Here is a 21,256-nt window from a genome sequence, read left to right as displayed (position 1 = left end):
ATTATGGAGACAATGATGGATGCGTATTGAGTTATAATATGTAATGCATTAGTTAGTAAAATGTATGCCATATATATGTGGTATTAAGTATATAATTGGCCTCAACATAGACATGCATATTTGGCCACATGAGATGGATTGGTGCTGCATGTATTCGGTTAGAGGCAAGCATATTGATGCTTTTATCTTGGCTTAGATAATCGGCTAAAAGAGAGTGTGGGTTAATATGTTGAGTCGATTCATGATTTCATATGTATGTGACTTTAATGTCTAATGTATATATATGGGCTAAGTACCTTGAGTTCCTCTTTTCGATGCTCAAATGATTAAATCAATTTATTTGTTAAATTAAGCTCAAGAGCAAAGGGGAACTAAATCCGATAAAGGGAAGGAAAAAGTGGTAGAATAGCCATCAAAATCGTTCGACAACATCTGAGGTAAGTTTTCGAGTAACGAGACTTAGTTTACGATTTGATTAAGTCATGACGTATGAGCATAACAAATATACGGTGATATGATGATTCTACTTGAATTATATGTTGAGTTAATTAGTCTATACGTATGACGGGTAGCCGTATGTGCATAGAGATTGTGTCATAAAGCAAACTAAACCATGCTGCTTGTATGTGGCTAGTGAGCCGAAAATGGGATTTCTTAATACGTGACTTGTGTTTGAACTCTAATTATGAAAATGAAATATAGATGTGTCATGATTTATTGATATGTGCATGAATATTTGGATGATAACTGGGCTAAGTCCCGAAGGCATTTGTGCGAGTTACAATATCCGGGCTAAGTCCCGAAGGCATTTGTGCGAGTTACTATATCCGGGCTAAGTCCCGAAGGCATTGGTGCAAGTTACTATATCCGGGCTATGTCCCGAAGGCATTCGAGCGAGTAGCTATACCCGGTTAAATCCCGAAGGTACTTGGCTTGGGAATGAGCGACCTTGCTGTAATAGTTTCAATTAATGCGCTCGTAAAATCCCAGCGATGAGGTATGTTTCGTATATGCATTGAATTAGTTGATCCTTTACAAATAGTATTCGCTCAGTCGATAAATGAGCTACCGGCCTTTGGCTAAGTTGATCTTTTGTGTATGAATATAAGGGTTGGTAATGTGAAGTAAGTATGATATTGAGAATTTGTGCATATGTGATTATCCGTTTAACCATATGAATGCTACACTTTAGTTGTGTCTAATTTCATGGCTCAAAACTTACTAAGCATTAAATGCTTACTCCGTTTCTTTGAATCTTTGTTTCATAAATTTTGGTTCGTCAGCTATCGGACTCGGGATTGTCGAAGTCGAAGTCGTCCACACTATCAAATCCCCTTTTGGTACACTTTTGGTTTAACTTTGAAATGGCATGTATAGGACTACCCTTTTTGATGTTGGTCATGTACCTTTCTCTATTGTACAAATTTGGATAGCCATGCGAAAATGGCTTATATATATATATTTTGAGCATAATGTTATAATCATCTTGTATGTATATGGTTATTGAGAGGTGTGGATATGCTTGGCAATGATTGGCCATTGGAATGGTTAATCACAATCATATTTTGTGCTATATATGCTAAAGGGTTAGTTAAATCATGGAAACTATGTAATAGGTAAAGTCTACCCTAAAGGCAGATGCTGACAGCAGCAGTGGTGTGAATTTGAAAAATCACTAAAAATAGTAGGAATGGAGTTAAATAGTGAATAAATTATGTAATCGAACCTTCATGAATCTAATTTCATATGGAAGAAACGAAATGGTCATATGAGCGGATTTTAAGAGATATTTAAGTTTTCGTGGAACAGGGCCACAGCGTTTTCTGGATCCCCTGATCTGACTTTGGAAATTCATTATAAATTAACCAAAGAGAATTAGAAGTCATTCAATATATGTATAGATTCCGTTTTGAGTCTAGTTTCATTGGAAACAAACGTCATAAGTATTGAAGCCCTGTACAGGGAGATATATAAGTCGTAATGCATGAAGGTCAGAGCAGTTGAACCCTGAAACAGGAGAGACTTTAACTAATAAACTGTACTAATTGGCCCTATCAAAAATTCTAGAAAAAAATTTATAGATGTCTATATGAGTCTAGTTTTAGGGAAAATTTACGGAATAAGTTTTCGAGCTTTGGAACTCGAGATATGATTTTTAAAGTGGCTGTGATGCGCTTAGCCAGCATGTCCGGAAATTTAAAATGAACCGTAAGTCAATGAAATAAGTCCAGAATACCTCGTGTTCGACTCTAGAATAGATCTCAGTGTAACGGGTGTTACAATTAAATTGGTATCAGATCTACGATTTAGTCGATTCTAGGACTACCGTAATATGTTTGGGTCTAGCTATACATGCCATTATGTGATTATTTGATAGTGTGGTGATTTCTGACATTTGCAAATGTGTTTACTTATAGTAATGGATCCCGATCCGGACCGAGCGATAGTGATGATCTTGAGAGTGTAGTGCTCGCCCCAAGACAAGGGACAAACTGGTGAGTCTCAACCTATTGCTAGTAATCCGAATGATGAAGCTAGACAAGCTTTTTATAGCGTGATGAATGATTGGTTCAACCAATACATTCGAACTAATACGGCTGTTCCACAACCTCCATTCCCGACAAACACAACCCCTACACCAACGATACCTCTAGTAGCTGACCAAATAAGGTCAAATAAGCCCGCAGTTGACAGAATCCGAAAGCATGGGGCTACTGAATTTAAAGCTACAGACAGCGATGATGCCGAGCAAGCTGAATTTTGGTTGGACAACGCTATTCGGGTACTCGACGAGCTATCTTGCACACCCGATGAGTGCCTAAAGTGTACTATCTCCTTGCTACGTGATTCTGCCTACTATTGGTGGAATACGTTGACTTCTGTTGTGCCCAGAGAGCAAGTAACTTGGGAGTTTTTCTAAACCTAGTTTCGGAAAAAGTATATCTGTCAGAGATTCATGGATCAAAAACGGAAGGAATTTCTTGAACTTAAACAAGGTTCCATGTCGGTTACCGACTATGAACGAAAGTTTGTAAGGCTTAGCCGGTACGTGCGAGAATGCATTTCTTTAGAAGCTGTGATGTGTAAACGTTTCGAAGATGGACTGAATGATGATATAAAGCTGTATGTTGGCATTTTAGAAATCCGAGAATTTGTGGTACTTGTCGAGCGAGCTTGCAAAGCCGAGGAGCTCAGTAAGGAGAAAAGGAAAGCCGATGTGGGAGCAAAGGAGTTTCATAAGAGATCTTCAGGAAAGCCCTTTCAACAGTCATAGAAGAAATTTAGAGATAACTTAAGCTGGTCTAGGGACACTTCAGGTTTTTCTAGACGAGATCGCGATCGACCCCCTGTGAGCACACGCGTCACTTCGATCGCCAGTGTTGGAAATGATCGTCGAGACAGAACGGAGTGCCAGTATTACGGTAAATGGCATTCGGGGAGTTGTAGATTTCATGACCGCTCCTGTTACAAGTGCGGGTCAGTTGACCGCTTCATTAAAGATTGCCCGAGGTTGTCTGAACAGAATGTAAACCAGAGTGGGAAACCGGGTGCTACCACTGCTCGAGGTAGACCATCTAGAAACACGGGAAATCCTAGTGGTGGTCAGAGAGGATCTAGAGATGCTACAACCAGATCTGAGGCTCGTGCTCCTGCTAGAGCTTATGCTACACCCGCACGCGAGGATACTTCCTCGCTAGATGTTATTACCGGTACTTTTACTCTCTTTGATACTAATGTGATTGCTTTGATTGACCCTGGTTCTACTCATTCTTATATATGTGAAACCTTAGCATCTAGTAAGACTTTACCTATTGAGCCTACTGAGTTCGTAATTCGGGTGTCAAATCCCTTGGGTCGTTACGTGCTTGTCAACAAAGTGTGTAAGAAATGTCCCCTAGTAATTCGAGGTTCCTATTTTCCGACAGACTTGATGCTTTTGCCGTTTGATGAATTTGATGTTATCCTCAGTTTAGATTGGTTGACCGTGCATGATGCGGTTGTGAATTGCAAAAGCAAGACTATTGATTTGAGGTGCTAAATAACGAGATAATCCGAGTTGAGTCTACGGACTTAAAGGGGTTGCCAAATGTAATATCATCAATGTTGGCCCGAAATATGTAAGAAAGGGTGCGAAGCATACCTTGCGTATGTACTTGATGACAAAGAGTTAGAAAAGAAACCGAATCGTGCGGTGGTTTGTGAATACCGGATGTTTTTCCCGAGGAATTACCGGGTTTACCACTGCTCGGGAGGTAAAGTTTGGTATTGAGCTTGTACAGGACTATGCCGATTTCGATAGCTCCGTATCGTATGGCACCAACCGAGTTAAAAGAGTTGAAAGCTTAGTTGCAAGAATTGACGGATAGAGGTTAGCTTCTTGGGTCATGTGGTATCTGCATCGGGTATTCGATTTGATCCGAGCAAAATTTCAGCCATACTTAACTGGAAGCCTCAGAAATATTATCGAGGTTCGAGCTTTTGGGACTTGCGGTTACTACCGACGGTTTGTAAAGGTTTTCGATGATAGCCACACCAATGACGGCTACTTCAAAAGATGTTAAGTTGAATGGACGGAAAAATGTCGAAAAGTTTTGATCAATGAAAACTTATTTGATGAAGCTCCAATTCTAGTGCACCGAATCGGAAAAGAGTTTGTCATTTATAGTGATGCCTCCCTCTTTGGGGTTGGGTTGCGTATTGATGCAAGAAGGTCGAGTTGTGGCCTATCGTCGAGACAATTAAAGCCACATGAGAAAAATTATCCGACCCATGATCTCGAATTAGCTGCCATCGTATTCGCTTTGAAAATATGGTGACATTACTTATTTGGTGAGAAGTGCCATGTATTTTCGGATCACAAAAGTCTCAAATATTTGATGACCCAAAGAGACTTAAATCTGCGACAAAGACGTTGGCTCGAGTTGTTAAAAGATTATGAGCTTGTCATTAACTATCACCCAAGAAAGGCTAATGTGGTTGCGGATGCCTTAAGTCGTAAATCACTGTTTGCTTTACGAGCGATGAATGCACACTTGTCTGTTCTATCCGACAATGTGTTACTGGCGGAATCAAAGGCCAAACCATTGTTGATTCATCAAATTTGTGAAGCTCAGAAAGTTGATGATGAATTGGTTGCAAAACGGGCTGAATGTGTTCCGAATATGGAATCAGAGTTTCAAATTGATGATGACGATTGTTTGAGGTTCAGAAGTCAGTTGTGTGTTCCAAGAAATTCAAAACTCATTTCGATGATTCTGAACGAAGCTCATTGTAGCCGAATGTCAATTCACCCGGGGAGTACGAAAATGTACAACGATCCGAGACGCCGTTTGGTGGCATGGTATGAAACGAGACATTTCGATTTTGTTTCGAAGTGTTTAATATGTCAGCAAGTGAAGGCGGAACATCAAGTGCCTACGAGTTTACTTCAGCCGATCATGATACCTGAATGGAAATGGGATCAAGTCACGATGGATTTTGTATCTGGTTTTCCATTGTCGAAAAGTAAGAAAGATGCGATTTGGGTTATTGTTGATAGACTGACTAAGTCGGCTCATTTTATCCCCGTACGTACGGATTTTTCATTAGATAAACTAGCTGAATTGTATGTTTCTCAGATTGTGAGATTACACGGGGTACTGATTTCTATTGTGTCGGATAGAGATCCGAGATTCACCTCGCGATTTTGGAAGAAATTGCAAGAAGCTTTGGGTACCAAGCTGCATTTTAGCATCGCTTTTCATCCACAAACCGATGGTCAATCCGAGCGGATAATTCAGATACTTGAGGATATGTTGAGATGTTGCATCCTCGAGTTTAGTGGTTCATGGGAGTGGTATTTACCTTTGATTGAATTCACTTACAACAATAGTTTTCAATCAAGTATTAAGATGGCACCTTACGAGGCTTTGTACAGGCGTAAATGCCGTACGCCATTGTTTTGGACCGAGCTCAGTGAAAGTAAAATTTTCGGAGTGGATTTGATTAAAGATGCTGAACAAAAAGTAAAAATAATTCGTGAAAGTCTGAAGACAGCATCAGATCGTCAGAAGTTGTATGCGGATTTAAAACGAAGAGATATTGAGTATCAGGTGGGAGACAAAGTGTTTCTTAAGGTCTCACCTGGGAAAAAGATACTCAGATTTAGCCTAAAGGGCAAACTGAGTCCGAGGTTCATAGGGCTATATGAAGTATCCGAACGAATTGGTCCAGTTGCGTATAGATTGATTTTGCCCCTTGAACTTGAAAAGATTCACGACGTCTTTCATGTTTCGATGCTTCAATGTTATAGATCTAATCCATCACACGTAATTAATCCATCAGAGGTTGAAATTCAATCCGATATGAGTTATGAAGAAGAACCGATTCGTATCCTAGCTCGTGAAGTGAAAGAGTTGCGAAACAAAAGGGTTCCGTTAGTAAAAGTGTTATGGCTCAAACACGGGATGGAAGAAGCTACTTGGGAACCTGAGAACTCTATGAAAGAGCGATACCCAAACCTATTTACCAGCAAGATTTTCGGGGACGAAAATTTCTTAAGTGGGGGAGAGTTGTGACAGCCCTAAAGTGACCCTAGTCGGAAAGCGATTTCGGGACCGCTAAACCAAGTCACCAAATTATTTGAATATGATATTTATTGTCTAAAATATGTGAATATGAATGTGTGAAAGTTTTAAGCTTCGATTTAGTTGATTGCATGTGAATTCAGCTAATAGGACTTATGTGTGACACTTTTGAAATGTGATAGGTTAATCTATAAGGATCTATTAGTGCATGTAATAAAAGGGTGGACTTGCATGCCAATTTCCCCCTTAATTTAGTAGTGGCCGGCCATGACAAAGAGGGTGGACAAATTATTATGGGCAAAACATGTCATAAACATGTTATGTTAGTGATTTATGTTAGGAAAAATAAAATAAGGAGTATGGGCAATAAAATAATAATGGGAAGGTAAATGATGATGAAAGAAAAAAGAAAAAGAAAGAGGCCATCATCCATGTTTCTTCCTAGCCGATTCTAAAGAAAAAAAAAGAGAGAACAAGAGCATTCGGTGATGAAAACAAGTTGTGTTCTTTGGTTATTCTTGGCCGAATTGAAAGGAGGAAGAAAGGAGTGAAGCAATCGGTCATCTTAGGTCAATATTAAGGTAAGGAAGTTGATACTAGTTCTTGAAATCCTAGTTGATATTGAGTGAGATATCAAGTTATTGTTGGTAACCCATGTTGAAATTGTGATTTTGGAATAAGTAAGGTTTTCGACTATGGAGATTAATAAGGGTGATGGTTGTGTTTCATGCTAAATCTAGATGAACAATGGTAGTTTGCCTTGATATTTATGAGTTCCTTTCTTGGTTCTACCTTAGATCCATAAGTATGATTTATGCTTGTTATGTTACTCATGGTTAAAATGATTCGGCTATGGTTCATGTAAAAATAAGATATACATGTGAATTTGGTTATTATATTTGGTTAATGATTTATTCTTGTGAAGTATAAATTTGTAACATGAATTGAGTTGGAAGTTATTACAATGTACTTGTGCATTCAGGTATATGATGAAAATATATGAGGTGGTTATAATGAACTTTGTGATTCGGCTCTTGCACATATATATATTTGCACATGATGTTTTGGTATGACATATATATTATCTCAAGGTATATATTTATATATGATGGTGTTTCAGTTATGGAGAAAATGATGGATGCGTATTGAGTTATAATATTTAATGCATTAGTTAGTAAAATGTATGCCATTTATATGTGATATTAAGTATATAATTGGCCTCAACATAGACATGCATATTCGGCCACATGAGATGGATTGGTGTTGCATGTATTCGGTTAGAGGCAAGCATATTGATGCTTTTATCTTGGCTTAGATAATCGGCTAAAAGAGAGTGTGGGTTAATATGTTGAGTTGATTCATGATTTTATATGTATGTGACTTTAATGTCTAATGTATATATATGGGCTAAGTACCTTGAGTTCCTCTTTTCGATGCTAAATGATTAAATCAATTTATTTGTTAAATTAAGCTCAAGAGCAAAAGGGAACTAAATCCGATAAAGGGAAGGAAAAAGTGGTAGAATAGCCATCAAAATCGTTTGACAACATCCGAGGTAAGTTTTCGAGTAACGAGACTTAGTTTACGATTTGATTAAGTCATGACGTATGAGCATAACAAATATACGGTGATATGATGATTCTACTTGAATTATATGTTGAGTTAATTAGTCTATACGTATGACGGGTAGCCGTATGTGCATAGAGATTGTGTCATAAAGCAAACTAAACCATGCTGTTTGTATGTGGCTAGTGAGCCAAAAATGGGATTGCTTAATACGTGACTTGTGTTTGAACTCTAATTATGAAAATGAAATATAGATGTGTCATGATTTATTGATATGTGCATGAATATTTGGATGATAACCGGGCTAAGTCCCGAAGGCATTTGTGCGAGTGACTAGTTCCGGGCTAAGTCCGGAAGGCATTTGTGTGAGTTACAATATCCGGGCTAAGTCCCGAAGGCTTTTGTGCGAGTTACTATATCCGGGCTAAGTCCCGAAGGCATTGGTGCAAGTTACTATATCCGGGCTATGTCCCGAAGGCATTCGAGCGAGTAGCTATATCTGGTTAAATCCCGAAGGTACTTGGCTTGGGAATGAGCGACCTTGCTGTAATAGTTTCAATTAATACGCTCGTAAAATCCCAGCGATGAGGTATGTTTCGTATATGCATTGAATTAGTTGATCCCTTACAAATAGTATTCGCTCAGTCGATAAATGAGCTACCGGCCTTTGGCTAAGTTGATCTTTTGTGTATGAATATAAGGGTTGGTAATGTGAAGTAAGTATGATATTGAGAATGTGTGCATATGTAATTATCCGTTTAACCATATGAATGCTACACTTTAGTTGTGTCTAATTTCATGGCTCAAAACTTACTAAGCATTAAATGCTTACTCCGTTTCTTTGAATCTACTTTTATAGATTTTGGTTCGTCACCATCGGACTCGGATTGTCGAAGTCGAAGTCGTCCACACTATCAAAGCCCCTTTTGGTACACTTTTGGTTGAACTTTGAAATGGCATGTATAGGACTACCCTTTTTGATGTTGGTCATGTACCTTTCGGTATTGTACAAATTTGGATAGCCATGCGAAAATGGCTTATATATATATTTTGAGCATAATGTTATAATCATCTTGTATGTATATGGTTATTGAGAGGTGTGGATATGCTTGGCAATGATTGGCCATTGGAATGGTTAATCACAATCATATTTTGTGCTATATATGCTAAAGGGTTAGTTAAACCATGGAAACTATGTAATAGGTAAAGTCTACCCTAAAGGCGATCTTGACAACAGCAGTGGTGTGAATTTGAAAAATCACTAAAAATAGTAGGAATGGAGTTAAATAGTGAATAAATTATGTAATAGAACCTTGATGAATCTACTTTCATATGGAAGAAACGAAACTGTCATATGAGTCGGATTTTAAGAGATATTTAAGTTTTCGTGGAACAGGGCCAGAGCGTTTTCTGGATCCCCTGATCTGACTTTGGAAATTCATTATAAATTAAACAGAGATAATTAGAAGTCATTGTATATATTTATAGATTCCTTTTTGAGTCTAGTTTCATTAGAAACAAATGTCATAAGTATTGAAGCCCTGTACAGGGAGATATATAAGTCGTAATGCATGAAGGTCAGAGCAGTCGGACCCTGAAACATGAGAGACTTTAACTAATAAACTGTACTAATTGGCCCGATCAAAAATTCTAGAAACAAATTTGTAGATGTATATATGAGTCTAGTTTTAGGGAAATTTACGGAATAAGTTTTCGAGCTTTGGAACTCGAGATATGATTTTTAAAGTGGTCGTGATGCGATTAGCCAAACATGTCCGGAAATTTAAAATGAACCGTAAGTCAATGAAATAAGTCCGTAAATACCTCGTGTTCGACTCGAGAACGGTCTCAGTGCACGGGGTGTTACATGCCATATACCATATATACATGACTTAAAAAGTACCAAATATAGATGTTCGATAGTGCGATGATGTTCCCGACGACTCTTGGTTCCAAGCAAGCCTTGATTCACTATAAAACATAGAAAAATAACATAAAGTAAGCTTTACAACTTAGTAAGTTTGTATAACGTAATGAGAAACTTCACCATTCATTCACAATTCAATCAATATAAATGCAAGAAATACAAATACAATAAATCTTAAATTATTCCATGATTCATTCAATAGCTTACTAAGAATTCATCCATTTCATGGATTCAATGTTTATAAATTTTACGTACATACCTGTACCAACTCGTAACAATCTCATTCCAATCCGCATCTTTCAGTTTCTCGTTGAAACCTCCAGACTAGAAGTCAGATATTTAAGGATCTCAATCGATAAGTACCTATACCATGGCCTGTAACCAAATCAATGTAACCTATCCTAGAGTACCTATACCATGGCCCGTAGCCAAATCAAGGTAACTCTTCTCCAAAATACCTATACCATGGCCCGTAGCCAAATCAAGGTATAAATTGCACCCGAAGTGTCGATATCATGGCCCGAAGCCAACTTAATACTCTAATGACATGTCATTAATATCCTAGACTATTCCTTAGGTTTAACCGAGAATTTCCAATACCAAATCATAGTCGAATCATTTCAAATCACTGTTGAATCATTGTCCAATCATGGTCGAACAAGTTCATAGTCTAAAATTTACAATTTATGCAATAAAAAAACATATAAATATGATTATAATAGAGTTCATTACATAGAACTTACCTCAAGTATGAAAACGGCGGAATGAGTTAATTACTCGATAATCTTCCCTTTCCCCCGATCTAATTTTGTACTCCTCTTTTCTTGATCTAAATATATTCAAAATTAACTTATTCAATCACATATTCTTTCAATTTAGTCCATAACATGCATTTAAGCAAATTTGTATATTAGGCCCTAAACTTTTACATTTTTACAATTTAGTCCCTATTTCATAAATATACAAAATTCACATAATCCAATAAGACCCATGCTTGGCCGAATTAAATATGTATTACTAGCAGCCCATATTTTCAATTTATTTCACATTTCAACCACTCAATGTGTATATTTTTCAATTTAACCCCTATTTGACACTTTTGACAAAAACCAGTTTACAAAAACTATTAATCTATCAATTAGCCTTCATAATCTATCATCAATCATCGAATTACTCAAGCATTCAACAATGGCAATATGTTAAACCTTTAAAAATTTCAAAATCTAAGGTACGAGCTAGCTAGATTACAAAGCAACGATCTCAAAAACATAAAAATCATCAAAAACCAGAGGACACACGGCGATGTATGAGCCCGTGTGGAGCATACTGACTTGATTTCTAATTCAACACTAGGGGACACACAGCCGTGTAATCTGACCGTGTGTCGCACACGGCTGAGACACACGCTCATGTCTCTGCCCATGTGGACAAAAATAGGCTATTTACCAATCCATTTTGCCACCCAAACTTATGCTCACCTACATCAAACTCAAAGGCACCAAATCATAGCACTAATAGGCACTATTCTAAACTCATCCAAACATAAATCATACCATTTTATTACAAACCACAACAAGGCACACATAATCTACATTATGCCAAACAATTTCATACTAATACCCGAATTCTCAAATCATCAACATGGATACATTCAAACATACATTATTTCACTTAATATCACAAACATATCATTCCTCAAACATAGACTATTTCATTCTCCAAATACTAATTAAAAAACCACCCATCACGATTAGCATTTATATGACAATTACCAAACTTAAAACAAAGGTCCTTTACTCACTTATATACATCATCAAAATCATCAATATAAGACAACTCACATGGCTATAAATACAATCCAAAACATAAACATTTACAAGCCAATTTAAATGGCCAAAATCATTATCAACTCATAACCAAAATGACCATAATCCTATACATGCCATATAACCAAAGCACAAGCTCAAAAGTACCAAACTAATAGTTGGATAGTGTGATGGAGTCCCCGACGATCCCCGAATCCAAGCTAGCTTTGAATTCACTATAAAACATGAAGAAATAAATAAAGTAAGCTTTATAGCTTAGTAAGTTCGTATAGTATTTATATCAATTCATCGTATAAACTCAAATTAAGCCAAAAACATAACATAACATATCTCATAATAAATCATCAACATACCACATTTGTATCCACCAAATTAAATGTAATTTCCATAATTTTCATCATCTCAGTGTATTACTCGGTTCCTTTACATACTTGTACCTTCCTGTATTTAACTCATATTCATTCACATCTTTGACATATCCATTAAACCAATCAGAATATTTTTGGATACTCGAAAAACTCTCACACTTAGTGCCAAATAAATAGTCGAAGCTATATGAATCTCGCACACCAAGTGCCAATATATATATATAGCTGAAGCTATCTCAATCTCGCACACTAAGTGTAAATATATATAGTTGAAGCTATCTTGATTTCGCACACTAAGTGCACATAATTAGCCGAATCGTTGTCGAACACGACTATAGCCTCGTACACACAATTTATGCAATATCAAAGCATTTAAAGCATAATTATAATGATGCTTATTACATAGGAACTTACCTTAGATGTAAAAATGATGACACAAGTCAACTAATTCGAGACTTTGTTCTTTCCCCTATCTAACTCCGAGTTTCGCTTTTCTTGATCTATATGATATCAAATTTAGCTTATTTAATAATCCTTCTATTCAATTTAGTCCAAAACACACTTTAAAACACTTTTACGCATTTGCCTCATTTGTTTCACCACTTTTACAATTTAGTCCTTATTTCATAAAACCATAATTTCATAAATTCAACCACAACCCATGCTAACCGAATTTCAATTAGGTCCCTAACGGCCCATATTTTTTAGTGATTTCACATTTTAACCACAAAGTTTCCACATTTCACAATTTAATCCACAATTTGCAGTTTTACTAAAAATCACTTAACAAAATTTGTATAACTATCATCAAACATTCAAAATCTATGATTAAACATCCAAATACTCATATATTCATTAATGGAAATATCTAAAATCTTTAACAGTTTTGCAAAATATTCCTTGGGCTAGCTAAACCTAGTTGCAACGATTTCAAAAACATAGAAATCATTAAAAATGGAACAAAAATAAATTTGCAATTGAGCTAATAGATGGTTGAATGATTCAAGCCTTAAAAATGGCTTTCTAATTTGTTACAATCGGTGATGATGAAGAGAAAATGATGATATTTTCATGTTATTTCATATTTTAGTTAAGTTATGTATTAATTTACCATATTAACCTTAATGAAAACCATCAAATTACATGATAATATGTCCATTAATGTCCAATAAATTTAATTATGGTCTAATTACAACATAAGAACCTTAAATTTAAGGTTCAATAGCTATTAGACACTTTTAGCTATTAGAACATTACTTTTGCACTTTACGCGATTTAGTCTTTTTTATCAAATTGACTCATCGAACAATGAAATTTCTTAACAAAATTTCACACAAACACATTATCATGTTGTAGACATTAAAATAATAATAAAATAATTATTTCAAGATTAGATTTGTGGTTCCAACACCACTGTTCTGATTTGACTAAAAATAGGTTGTTACAATGAATTACTAGATAGAGGTTTCATTCGACTGAGTGTATCTTCTTAGGAAGCTCTAGTATTATTTGAGAAAAAGATGGTTCGATGAGATTATGTATATACTATCGACAGCTAGACAAGGTAACGGTAAAGAACAAATATCCATTGCCTCATATTGAAGAATTGTTCAATCAAATGAATGAAGCAACAATATTTTCAAAGATTGATCTCATATCTGGATATTATTAGATGTGTAATGCCCCAAATTTTAGGCCTAGAAGTATTAGGTATTGAGCATAAGAACAGGTCAGAGGCTGCACATAAATGTTTAGTTGTGCAAGAAAGTGACACAAATAGTTATTTACTTCAGTGGTTAAGTGTTCTGAGTGTATGTGTGAGGTTTTGGGTTCAATCCTTGGCTTGCGCAAAAGTTTTGTTTCTATGTGAATAAACGCTGTCTCTAGGCAGTAGGCTTTTTAATAAATATGGGTATAACATGACATAAAGGGCCTACTGGTCTAGGGGATAAGTAGCATGTTACTAATGTCTAAAGTCTGAAGTTCGAGTCCTGGTTTGCGCAATGGGGGTTTTATTTTGCTGCCTATGCCATGTGGGTAGTAAAGTTTGACTGAAATACTGTAGAGTTGTAGTGGAATTTGAATTGAATGGTTGAGAGATTGGAGGAGAGATTTGAGGAGTGGATTAAGGGTTTGGTGGATGGTTTGAGTGATTTGGGGAGGAAAATTCAGGATTTTGAAGGGAGTGTAAGAGTAGTGTGTCAAAATTGAACTCTTTCTCAAAATAATTTGGCTTGAATTTTGTCCTCTCAACATTCGGCCAACTATCCTCTTTTGGTCGAAATTGCTTCTACTGTTTCCTCTCTCTTTTCTTTCTCTTTTGCAAATTGAGTCTATTTTCGGTGATCTCTGTTCTCAAGTTCGTCGATTCCCCTCTTTCTTCTTCTTTCTGTTAAATTTTGGGAGGTGTGTTTTGGCTAGAGTCTTGCTCTTGCCGGTTTTGTTAGCTTTTGCTCAACAATTATTTCTTTCTTCTTCATTGCTGACTACCGTTTTCTTGTCACTATCGAAAGTCCTGTTTCCCTTCTCCTTGATTAGAAATTCATTCCTCTTCCTCTTACATGTTTCAAGCCTCCACTGTGTGCAAGGGTTAATCGCATTTCTTTCAGTAAGAAGTATAATACTTGAAGTTTTAATTTTTAAGTTGTTAAATTGGGGTTTTGTTTAATGGTTTTTGACAGTTGTAAATCGAGGGTAAGGGCCTGTGCTACTGCCGAATTTGCTTTCACACTAATCTCACTATTTTCATTTCACTCATTGGCCATCAAGTTTTTGCTTCCATCAGTTGGGTCTCTTTATCTTTTCGGTAAGTGCTATAGATGAGATCTTGATTTCCTTTCTTCTTCTGCTCTTAAGTGATGACTAATAGAGATTGTTATAGCAATTAAGGAAGGTATAGAAAACTCTTAATCAATTGGAGGTTAGTGTGGGCCCGAGCGACTGTGCGTGACGAATCGAAACCATGTGTGTGGGTGTATAAAAACACTGCCCCTAATAGTAAATTAGTAAAAGCCAAAATAAGCAATCGTCAATGCTACACAAGGGTGCACTCACTCGTGTGGTAGTCCGCATGCCTAAAAATGAGTGTATAATCATTGAGGCCGGCCATGAGCGATTTCATGGGTCGAGGCCATTTAGGCCGAACTGAGCTGTGTGGGCCCTACGGGCACGTCGGCCCCACACGAGTAAACCACATGGAACTGTGGAGAATATTGGGCCAGGCTATGTAATCAACATAGCCAAGTCCATTTCTAGGTTTCATAGGCCACACGGGCGTGTAGGCCTATATGGGCTCGCAATATGGGTCGTGGGCCCATTTTTACTGTTTGACTGTTAAGGTTACATAGACCACTCGAAACGATTGTGGACCTACTGTTCGGTTGGTAAGTGTACCTAGACCCTCTTTGTGGTAAGATACTGTATTGCCCTGTGTGATAAAATGACTATTATGCCCTTATGAGATGTATGACTATAATTGAGCATGCCGTTCTTAAACATAGTGAATATGTGTATGATTCTATGACATGATTGTATGATGCATTGCATGGGGATGGGTTTATTATGATTAGAGGAAGTGTACTGTACTGGCAGCTCTGCTGCAAATACTATTTGGTGCCGCAACCAGTACTACTTGGAGTGTAAGGACAGGTGGGTTGATTATATCCCCACATAGAGTGTTGGGTTGGATGGAGATAGAGTGTAGAGGCTGGATGGGTCTGCACTGATTACTGTTACTGCACCGATTACTATTACTACACTGTTTATTGTTACTATAATGGGCCAAGGCCTAAACACATGATTGTTTCTGTATTGAGATGGGCTAAAGCCCAAACTGATATTGACACTGCTACTAAAAAGAACTTAGGCCCAGACTGTGCTTGTTTTTTGATTGTTTGCTTATATGGATTACACATTGAGTTTTCGTAAACTCACCCTCCTATTTTAACTGTATAGGTAATCCCCAGTCTTAGACAGATCGATGCTGCGAGGGACTCAAAGGTGGCCACACAATCGCACGTACTTCTATATTTAATTATTAAATTATAAGTAAATTTAATTTGGGTGTTTTTATCGTAATAAGGCTTCTTTGGACTTTTATTTTTAATTTGGGATTTTTATTGGTTTTGTTTTATAACTGCTAGCAGTAGGGAAAGACGCGGGTTTCCAAAAAGATAACTATTTTTCAAAAACACCACGAATATGTAATTTGTTTTAAAAGCTTCCGTGAGTAATAATGTTTTAAAATAAAAATATACTAATGACGTTTTAATGTGATTAACTTTTTGACAAACAACTCACATTTTGAATTAAACGAACGTCTTTAAGATCACACAAGTGATTAATTAGGAAAGGGGTTTTTCAATGACTTCACACTTTATGAAAAACACTTTAATGTGACATCGCCAGATCCAGGCATAACGTCCACGCCGAGTTTGGGGCGTTACAAGATGCGAGTAAAATATTGTGATGTACTAAAAACTACTTTTCGAACACGTTATGGACACTATGAATTCTTAGTAATGCCTTTTGGGTTGACTATTGCCCCAGTGGCTTTCATGGATTTGATGAATAGGGTTTTTCAACCTTGGTTAGATTAAATTGTGGTTGTGTTTATTGATGATATACTAATCTACTTTAAAATAGACATTGAAGATGCTCAACATTTAAGAACAGTACTACAGTCCTTGTGTGAGAAGTAATTGTATGCAAAATTCAGTACATGCAAGTTTTGGCTGCAGGAAGTTGGATTCCTTGGACACGTGGTTTCCATGGAGGGTATATATATGGATCTGAGTAAGGTCTTTGCCATTATAAATTGGAAAGCTCTGAAGAATTTTTTTGAGGTTTGTAGTTTTTTGGGATTGGCAGGTTACTACAGTCGTTTTGTTAAAAACTTTTCTATAGTAGCCTCGTCAATGACCAAGTTACTACATAAGAATGTTTAGTTTGTGATGGTTTCCTCAGTTCTTCACAGGTTCACCCAATAATGCAATGTGAAGCAAGTGGAGGCGGATCAAGCAGTTCAGAATACCTACCTTGTGGCCACAACATGGAGAGCGAACGGTTAAATTACATGGGTAACAATTCTCGATCTCAAAACAATCCCTATAGCAATAATTACAATGCAGGTTGGAGGAACCACCCGAATTTTTCATAGGGAGGCCAAGGGAATCAGAGACCACCATCACCAGGCTTCCAACAACCACCCTACCAACCAGAGAAAAAATCAAACCTTGAGGAGATGCTAACAAAATTCATCTCAGTGTTAGAAACTCATTTTTAGAATACCGAGACAGCACTCAAAAATCAACAAGCATCAATCTAGGGGCTCGAAACTCAGATTGGATAGCTCGCCAAGTTGATTTTCGAACGACCACAAGGTAGCCTGCCAAGTAACACTGAATCTGACCCAAGGAAGCAACTCAACGCGATTTCCATTCAAGATGAGGAAGGGCTAGTTGCAGAACCAAGGCCAGAAACGGGGGTAAGCATAGGTAAGGATGAGGTCGGCCACAATGAGCCAAAGTCGGTGATTACAGAATATAAACCTCACGTGCCATACCCCAATGCGACAAGGAAAGACCGCTCAGACGAACAATTTGGTAAATTCCTTAAACTTATAAAGAAATTACATATTAACTTACCATTTATTGAATCCCTTTCGCAGATGCCAAATGCAATCAAGTTTTTAAAGGAGCTTCTGGAAAATAAACGGATGTTAGATGAAGCATCGTATGTGGAGCAGAACGCGGTTTGCTTAGCCATTCTACAGAATAAGCTGCCTAACAAACTAAAAGATCCAGGGAGTTTTACAATTCCTTGTTTAATTGGTAGTTTAGATTTTAATAATATGTTGGCTGATATAGGGGCTAGTATCAATGTTATGCCTTACAAATTGTTTAAGCAACTAGGTCTGAAGAAACCCAAACAAACTAGGATGAACATTCAATTAGCAGATAAAACTATCAGATTTCCTAGGGGTATTATTGAATATGTACTCGTTAAAATTGACAAATTTATATTCCCAGTTGATTTCGTTGTTCTAGATATAGAGGAGGATAGCAACGTCCCCTTAATTTTAGAAAGGCCCTTTTTAGCAACTACCAGAACAATTATTGACGTTGGCACAGGTGAACTCACACTTCGTGTGGGAGACAAAATAATCACCCTTCAAGCCCATAATTCGAATAACACATCAAAAATAAAAGGTGACTGTACAAGTCATTTGGCTAAAACTAACCATATAGTGCAACCTTCTCTGCAGAAAACAGGTTTGAAGAACATACATAAGCCAAGCAACAACAAAGAACCTATCTATGAAGAACGAAGGTTACAAATCGAGGAGCTAGATGAATGGCAGACACATAAACTGAGAAAACATGATAAACCAAAACCACACAATGAGAAGCTCAATTCCTCCAAAAATCAACTTAAAGTTGGAGACAAAAAACTACTCGATGCAGTAGATCCTTGAATCCCCACTTCTGAACCAAATGAAGAAACCCCTCTTACGGTAATTAGTATTTTTCCATATGGTACAGTCGAGGTAAACCACTCCAAATTTAGCACGTTCAAGGTAAATGGTACTCGTCTTAAACCTTACGTTGATAAAATTGATAGCAGGGATGAGGAGTGTAAACTCTTCGATTCACCATGATCATGCACCAGAGAAGTAAGTCGAGCTTATACTATAAATAATCGCTTCTCGAGAGGCAACCCAAGCACTAACAATATTAATTTCTTTAAATTTGAGTTTTTAACATCTAATGTACTAACCGAATCATGGTACATAGACTCTCTAAAAACCACACGGCCAGGAACACGGGCGTACCATAGGCCGTCCACAAACCACAGGATGAAACACGGCCGTCCCATACGGCCGTGTGAAAATAGGGCAAAAATTTCTTCCCCAACACGGGATGCGATAAGTTTCCACAGCCGTGCAACATGGCCATGGGCGAAACTGCCAAAATAACACGGGCATGCGTCATACCCGTGTTTTGAAACCGTGGGAAAACCTATCAATTTAACACGGGCGTGTTCCTTCATACACGAGCGTGGGAGAAGCGAAGGAAGATTGACACGGTCATGCAACATGGCCGAGTACACCGATGCGCCCAATTTCGAAAACCACGAAACGCATGGGCTGAAACGAAAGCACACGGGCATGCCCCATGGCCGTGTGTGTAACAACCCGAACCCGAGACCATCGTCGGTGTCGGACACGAGGGGTTAACAAGCCAAGTTCCCTTGCTTTGCCCATCCATTTGACATTTTCAGTCAGGCTGGAAAACTGCGTCACTGTCGCCTTAAAGATCATATCTCGAGTTTCAAAACTCGGAAACTGGTTTCGTAAATTTTCCCTGAATTTATACTCATATATCCATCCATGGATTTATTTCTAGAATTTTTGGTTGGGCCAATTGGTACAGTTTATTAGTTAAAGTCACCCATGTTACAGGGATCGACTGCTCTGACCTTCACGCGGTATAACTTGAATATCTCTCTGTACAGGGCTTTAATGCTGGTGTCGTTTGTTTCTAATGAAACTAGACTCAAAATGGAATCTGTAAATATAAGGTACGTCTCCTAATTCTTTTGGATAATTTATAGTAAATTTTAAAGTTGCGACAGGAACCCAGAAACCGTTCTGGCCCTGTCTCACAATAGCTTTAATATCTCTTAACATGTAACTCCTATGACCATTTCGTTTCTTCCATATGAAAATAGACTCATCAAGGTTCGTTTACATAGCTTATTCACTATTTAATTCCATTCCTACGAATTTTGGTGATCTTTCACATTCACGTCACTGCAGCTGGCAGCATCTGTTTTAAGGTAGGTCTTACCTATTTGGTAGTCACCATGAACCAACTAGTCTTGCCATACATAGGTTCATATATGATCATTTTAACCATGCCAATGGCTGATCATATGACCAACATTCCCATTTCAAGCCATAGCCACATCATGACACCAAATATATACATACAAACCACAATTAGTCTAAGTTCATGCTTCCTTTTCGAGCCATTTTCGCATGGCCGTACATATATACATCACAACATATTTAACCAACAAGGGGTAGTCCTATACATGCCACTTCAAGTTCAACCAAAATTTATACCAAAATGGAGGCTTGATAGTGTGGATGACTTCGACTTCAACGATCCCAAATCCGATTGCTTGAGCGAAATCTAGAAAACCGAGAGCCAAAGCAGCGGGTAAGCATTTTATGCTTAGTAAGTCTCAAGGAATATAATCAACTCTAATTACAGCAATACATTCACATAGCCAAATGCATCATTTCATTAATACACATTCTTACTTCACACTTCATCATTATATAATTTCACAAAGTATCAATCAATTCAATAACTGAAATTCATTAGTCGATTGAGCGAATGTTGCTCAAACATGTCGACTTTCAATGCACATATAACGTACCTTATCCTTTGGGCCTTTCGAGTGTACTAATTGAATTCATTACAGCAACCAACACTCACGCCCAGCCCAAGATTCTTGGAATATAACCGGATATAATCACGTGCACAAATGCCTTGGTCTTAGCCGGATAGAATAACTTCACGAATGCCTTGGTCTTAGCCGGATATAGCCACTAGCACAATTGCCTTGGTCTTAACCGGATATAATTTCAGCATAATTGTCTTGGGCTTAGCCGGATATTATTCAATTTCTCATGTACACATACATCAATAATCATTGGACATACATATTTCATTTTCGTTACTAAGGCTCAAACGCACATATATTCACAAGCATATTCGCCGGGACTTAGCCGGGTATCATTCAATTTCTCATACACACATAAATCAATAATCATACACATCCATACTTCATCTCACATAATTCAAGTAAGGTCACTTCTTGAGGACTTACCTCGGATGTTGTCGAGCGGCTTTTCGGCTATTCGATCACCTTTTCCTTCCTTTGTCCAATTGTGGCCCTCTTAGCTCTTGAGCTAATTCAAACAAATTCAAT

The sequence above is a fragment of the Gossypium arboreum genome, chromosome 13 (assembly GCF_025698485.1).
Source record: "Gossypium arboreum isolate Shixiya-1 chromosome 13, ASM2569848v2, whole genome shotgun sequence".
Lineage (NCBI taxonomy): Eukaryota > Viridiplantae > Streptophyta > Magnoliopsida > Malvales > Malvaceae > Gossypium > Gossypium arboreum.
The sequence above is the reverse complement of the archived record's forward strand: the minus strand, read 5'-3'. Positions refer to the sequence as shown.